Source organism: Balaenoptera acutorostrata, chromosome 7 (genome assembly GCF_949987535.1).
Source record: "Balaenoptera acutorostrata chromosome 7, mBalAcu1.1, whole genome shotgun sequence".
Lineage (NCBI taxonomy): Eukaryota > Metazoa > Chordata > Mammalia > Artiodactyla > Balaenopteridae > Balaenoptera > Balaenoptera acutorostrata.
Genome location: NC_080070.1, coordinates 46876859 through 46883529, shown reverse-complemented (window position 1 = coordinate 46883529; position 6671 = coordinate 46876859). Strand labels below are relative to the sequence as shown.

Sequence of the window (6671 nt, the reverse complement as noted above, 5' to 3'; positions counted from 1 at the left end):
ATAAAGCTATTAATAAAGCTAAAAGAATTTATTAAATTGCCTGAGTACAAAAACACACACAAAATCAATAGCTTTCCCATTTCCTAGCTATAAGTGACAAAAAGTTGAAATGAAAAAATAAGATCTCATTCAGAATGACTGTAGAAACTACAAGTTACTTGGGAATACATTTAATAAGAAAAAATCTACATAAAGAGAAATATAGTGGAGTCATTAACATATGCCCATTTATCATATACAAATTAAACTTATTCCATGCTGCACATGCTTCTTTTTTTTTTTTTTTTTTAAGATATGTATATTTCATGCAATGGAGCCCCCAGATATAGGCCAAGTCCTATACTGGGTGTTCTACTCAAGAAACAGCAATCTGTTTCAATATTGGAGGAAAAGCTGACTGTGTTGAATTTATTGTAAGATATTACATCTGTATACTGTTTATCAGGGGCCATTTAAAGGCTTTTCAAGGATAATTTTGACTATAAGCAATTGTCACCTTGAGTGCTGGTTTTGGAAACCAACCCTTGTGTAAGATGAGCCCCCGCTCACTGTGGTATATACAAGTTTTCTGAAGGACGTAAGGTAAGACCAGAATAAATGGAGTATGACGTTATAATAGTATTAAACATTTGGTTGTCTAATATCAAAATAAAACGTACAGAAAAGCCAAAAGAAGCAGAAAACTGTCAAACGATGCTCTCTCCTCCAACTCTTTCCTGGAGGCATCTTAAGGCCAGATGCTTAGAACTGCCAGACATCTGCCTTCCCTTGATGCTTTTCTTCCCTGGCTGAGTTAGAGAATCCCCATTATTAAGGAAACGTGGCTGCATGCAGACTTTCAAACCATTACTTACCTCTGTAAATAAGATTTCAGGTAGTAAAAGTGAAGCATGCTTGATTTCCTCAAACAATAGCAGAGGCTGGACTTCCCTGGTGGCGCAGTGGTTGAGAATCCACCAGCCAATGCAGGGGATATGGGCTCAAGCCGGGAAGATCCCACATGCCGCGGAGCAACTAAACCCACGAGCCACAACTACGGAAGCCTGCGAGCCTAGAGCCCGTGCTCCGCAACAAGAGAAGCCACCACAATGAGAAGCCCGCGCACCGCAACGACGAAGAGTAGCCCCCGCTCGCCGCAACTAGAGAAAGCCCGCGCGCAGCAACGAAGACCCAACACAGCCAAAAATAAAATATAAAATATATAAATAAATTTATTTAAAAAAAAAAAAGAATAGCAGAGGCTAGGTCTGGGTTCCATGATGCTGCTAATGCTTAGATGCTTTGGGTATGGATGATGGGAAAGATCAGGAAGGTGTAAGAGCTCACGAAGACAGGAGAAAATTAGAGAACTCCTAAAATGAAGTGTGAAGGAAGCCAAGTTCTCCTGAGACACTCCTCCAGTGTTCTGCTTCATTTTGTGGGATGTTTGTGTATTGTGTTGGGAGAGGGGTGTTACCTGACTCCCTCGGTCTAACCTCTCCCATGAGCATAACCAAAACCTCTAAAATCTGTCAACCAGCTGAATGTTACATATATAGCCTTGGGGGACCATAGCAGGGCTATGACCTGAAACAATATAATGCAATGTAATGCAAATGTTGATCTTTCCCAGATGAATATAGACATATAATGCAATTACAATCAGAATCCCAACTGCCTTTTCTGTTTGCTTGTCTCTGGACCTGGACAAGCTGTCTCTAAATATATGATAGTTGTCAAGAGAATTTTTAAAAAGAGCTAGTGAGAGGCATTTACTCTATCAGCCATAAATAGACACTAAAAATACTGCAATAAAAATCCTGTGGTACTGGAATAGAAATAGTAAATTGTGAAAACATAATAGTAAAGACCTAACTGCAATCACTCAACAACAAGTAATTTACTGGGCGTGTACTATGTGCCAGAGGCTATGCTAGTCATTGGTCAAAAGCTGTGAACAATATACAGTCATTGCCCTCGTTATAGACTGAATATTTCCAAAGTATGAGAAATGTCAGGGAGAATGAAAGGTGCTATGAAACATAAAACAGAGTGATGGATCCTAGTGTGGGACCCAAGAGAAGCATCTCTGAGGCTGAGATTCTGGCTGAGTCTTGAAGGATCACCACAGTTAGCCAGGTTAAGAGGGGCCGTGTCAAGAGGACATGGCTCAGGGGGGGAAGCACCCCGTTTGGGAGCAGTCTGGCATGTTTAAACATAGGGAAACCTTGTGACTGGTGTGTAAGAGGGCCTCAGAAAATGAGTTTAAGAGCAGATCATGCAGATCCTAGGAGAGGCTGAGAGAACTAATTTTACCTTAAGAACAATGGAAAACCCTTGAAGGTTTTATATAAATTTCCTTGTCTTTCAACTGATGTGGATGTATACATTTCAGTGCAATATTGATTGGTAAATGATATCTCAGTATCTCTTTGATACAGGACAACATTTGAATAGGAATATCAATAAATACTGGTTATCAAGTAGAAAAGTACTAGTATCTATATTATCAGTGAAAAATATCCCTTTTCTTTGATTTTTTTTCTATTTCTGAGCTCACTACGTCCTCTGCTTTCTTGTTATCAGCTTTTATATGGTATATTTTGCTTGTCAATTCTCCCTCATTGTGTGTGCTGTTGTTGTTTCCTTTTTTCTCTTTAGTGGGTTTTTTTTTTTAAGATTTATTTATTGATTGCTTGATTGCTATGTTGGGTCTTCGTTTCTGTGCTAGGGCTTTCTCTAGTTGCGGCAAGTGGGGGCCACTCTTCATCGCGGTGCGCGGGCCTCTCATTATCGTGGCCTCTCTTGTTGCGGAGCACAGGCTCCAGACGCGCAGGCTCAGCAGCTGTGGCTCACGGGCCCAGTTGCTCCGTGGCATGTGGGATCCTCCCGGACCAGGGCTCGAACCCGTGTCCCCTGCATTAGCAGGCAGATTCTCAACCACTGCGCCACCAGGGAAGCCCCTCTTTAGTGGTTTTTAAGGGATTGACCAAGTTTCTCTTTTTTATTTATTTCTTCAAATAGTTTTGATGCAGAGCTAGGATTAGAGTGAGCTGAGTGAGAGGCCTTGAATGTAAAATTTCAGAGGGCACCAAAAAACTCAGTAATCAAGATGAAGGATATTTTCATGCAATATATTAAAAAAATCAAAATTAATGCAAAAAGTCCATGATGAATAACATCAAAAATTTAAATAAACACAGAAATCTGCACTGCACACTTTGCCTCGTCCTAACCCCAGCCCAGGATCTAATAAAACTGGACTTACAAAGACAGCCAGCTAGCTCTTGGGCTATAGTTTGCTGATTTGATTTTAGCTTTGTAGCACATGTATGGGAATTTAGCTTTGTCTTTGAACACCCAGAATTTAACAGAGTTTATAACACTGTCCATTCCTTAAAAAATAAAAGGACATGAATGTTTTTATTTACCTTCTACCGGCCCTTCTCCCAATTATTTTAATAACCTAGAGTTCTAGTTTCAGGTTACTTTGACGTAATATCTTTGACTTTAAGGTTCCTTTCTAAATAACAGCATTAAACTTCACAACTCCATTAACCACAGTTGTTTAGGTTTAGTTATATATTTTAGCAGTTATATTGCTCATTTTTGTATGTTAATTTTTCCTCTCTTGAGCCCTGCATTCAGAGTCTTTTTTGTTGTTGCTGTCGTTGGAGTGATTGACTAAATGATTTTCCCTAGGACTTAAAAAAGATGTTTTTTCCAGAAAATGGGCATAGGTGGTACATTTTAAAAAATCTTTAAATGTCCACAAATGTTATACTTTCCCCCTCTTGTTTGCACACCAGTCTGTCTGAGTACAGAATTCTAAGAGAAAATTTCTGTTTCCTTATAACTCTGTGAACATTTCTTCATCTTCTATTATTTAGTCCAGTGCTCTTCTGGTTCACTTGTCATTTATTCTTGGTATTTGGAAATGTCAATATGATATGACTAATGTGTGGTTTCAATATTCCTGTCCAGGACCTTTTAGATCTGATGACTCAAGTCTTTTTTTCATCTTTCTATTTTTGAACTTTGTTTTCCCTCTCTCCACTCAAATTCAGCTTTCTAGAACTCCGCTTACAGGGATTGTATAGGACCCCGTGTGTGGTTAAAGGCCTTGGAGATGCCACTCATTATGTGGGTCTCCTGTGGCCATGCCTGTGCTTTCTGGCCTGGATCCACCCTGGCTATCCAGGGTTGGGCACCTGACCCCGACTGGACCAGTCAACATCCTTCTCCAGGAATTTCCTTTTCAACTGGAACTAAGGGGAATGGGTTAGTTCTTCTGAGTAGTAACAGAAGAGAACTGTAAAGTTTTTGGCTTGTAACTGACTATTTTCTGCCATCAGGAACATCCTCAGTTGCAGTGAGAAAGAGGGAAATTGCAGGAAGAAAGGAAAACAGATGGTGGTATTTGGAAACTTGGTTCCTGATGTTTCACTTTTAAGTCAGGAAGCGTGTCATTCATTTTAAATGACCAAATTGGCACCAAAGTGGAGGGACCAAGAGAAAGGAGGCAAGGAAACCAGTTTAGAAAATATGTTAATAGTTTCCATGAGAGGTGATTAGAACCTTTTTTTGAGTCTTTAATTTTAGGGATGAGTTGAAAATATAACTAGGAGTTATAGTCGATAGACCTGTTCATAGATTAGATGTGAGAGTGGTGAGAAAGGGGAGGCTAGCATGTGCTAACCTTTCTTGTTGTGTGCCCGACAGACACAAGGATGAAGTTGACACCATATGCAATAATGAAGTTGAGAGAAGGAAGCCAGATACAAAGAAGCACATACTGCATGATTCAGGTTATATAAGCACAGAGCTAGGCAAAACCAGTCTATGGTGTCTGAAACCACTTTGGCAAGATGGGCCGTGAAGCCGCTTTGGGAGCCACTGGCGATGTTCTGTTTCTTGACGTAGGTACAGGTTACACATGAGTGTTCATTTTATGAAAAATGTGTGATATGGCCATGTTTCTATATGAATTTCATACTGCAACAAAAATGGTAAAAGCAAGGGTAAGGGGCATTGGGGGTAAAGAGGATGATTACTGTTTGAAATATTCTGAATTTGAGGTGTCTGTAGAGCAGTGGTTCTCAAAGCGTGGTTCCCAGGGCAACAGCAGCATCACTCAGGAACTTGCTAGGAGAGCAAATCTTTGGGCTCGATATCAGATGTATAGGAGTCAGACCTCCTGGTGGCAGGGCCCAGAAATCTGTGTTTGAACAAGCTTCCAGGTGATGCTAACATACACTAACAATTGAGAAAGGATATCTGGATGGATCTGTTAGGCATATAGCTAAAGCTGAGTCTGAAGTTAAGTAGAAAAAGGTTTGGGCTAAAGGCACAGTTTTGCGATTGCATCATTTGTTTATTTTTTAATTTTTATTTTATATTGGAGTATAGCTGATTAACAATGTTGTGTTAGTTTCAGGTATACAGCAGAGTGATTCAGTTGTACATATATATGTACGTTGCGCCGGGTCTTAGTTGTGGCACGTGGGATCTTCGTTGCCACGTGCGGATCTTCGTTGTGGCCTGCGGGGTCTTCTAGTTGCAGCATGCGGGATCTAGTTCCCTGACCAGGGATCGAACCCAGGCCCCCTGCATTGTGAGCGCGGAGTCTTAACCACTGGACCACCAGGGAAGTCCCATATATGTATATTTTAAGTGATCTTTAAAGTCATAAGAAGAGATGAACCCCTTCAAGGACATTGCATACAGAAAAAAAAAAAAAAGACCCATAGGAAACCGCAGCACTTCAGGGGTAAATAGGAAAATAAGAAACTGCTTGAACTGACAGCATACACATGCAAATATTACCCAGCTTTAAAAGACATTGGAGATAAACATTCATATGGAAAGATTTTTGTGATGTATTTTAAGTGAAAGAAGACAGGCAATAAAAGGGCACAAAACTTAGGATCCCACTGGCATACATTGATTATCTTTGAAGTGCGCAGTTAAGACTCTATTTTTATTTTCTTCATTTTGCCTATCTGTTCTTTCTAGTTTTTCCTAATGTGAAGATGTCTTGCCTTTTGTAAATAAGGGAAAAAAACACAATAAAATTGTTTTCAAAAGGTAAAAGATATCTTGTACACATGGAGCTAGATAAAACAGACACGAAGAAAATGCAATTTTAAGACTAGAAAAGTCTATATGAAGATGAAAATCACAATTGCAAAATTCTAAACTATAATACAGGGAGAGAATTGAGAATGATGTTGGCTGTGGGTTTGTCATATATGGCCTTTATTATGTTGAACTAAGTTCCCACCATGCCTACTTTCTGGAGGGTTTTCATCATAAATGGGTGTTGAATTTTGTCGAAAGTTTTTCTACATCTATTGTATTGATCATATGGTTTTTCTCCTTCAATTTGTTAATATGGTGTATCACATTGATTGATTTTCATATATTGAAGAATCCTTGCATTCCTGGGATAAACCCCACTTGATCATGGTGTGTGGTCCTTTTAATGTGCTGTTGAATTCTGTTTGCTAGTATTTTGTTGAGAATTTTTGCATCTATGTTCATCAGTGATATTGGCCTGTAGTTTTCTTTCTTTGTGACATCTTTGTCTGGTTTTGGTATCAGGGTGATGGTGGCTGCGTAGAATGAGTTCGCGAGTGTTCTTCCCTCTGCTATATTGTGGAAGAGTTTGAGAAGGATAGGTGTTAGCTCTT

At 39.6% G+C, this 6671-nt stretch overlaps 1 non-coding gene across 1 annotated transcript; it reads right to left on the bottom strand.

Annotated features, from left to right (window-relative positions):
- Positions 1-5556: 5556 nt before the first annotated feature.
- Positions 5557-5629, bottom strand: TRNAV-CAC (transfer RNA valine (anticodon CAC)). Its single transcript has one exon. It is a non-coding gene; the product is annotated as a tRNA-Val (tRNA).
- Between the last annotated feature and the right edge of the window lie 1042 nt (positions 5630-6671).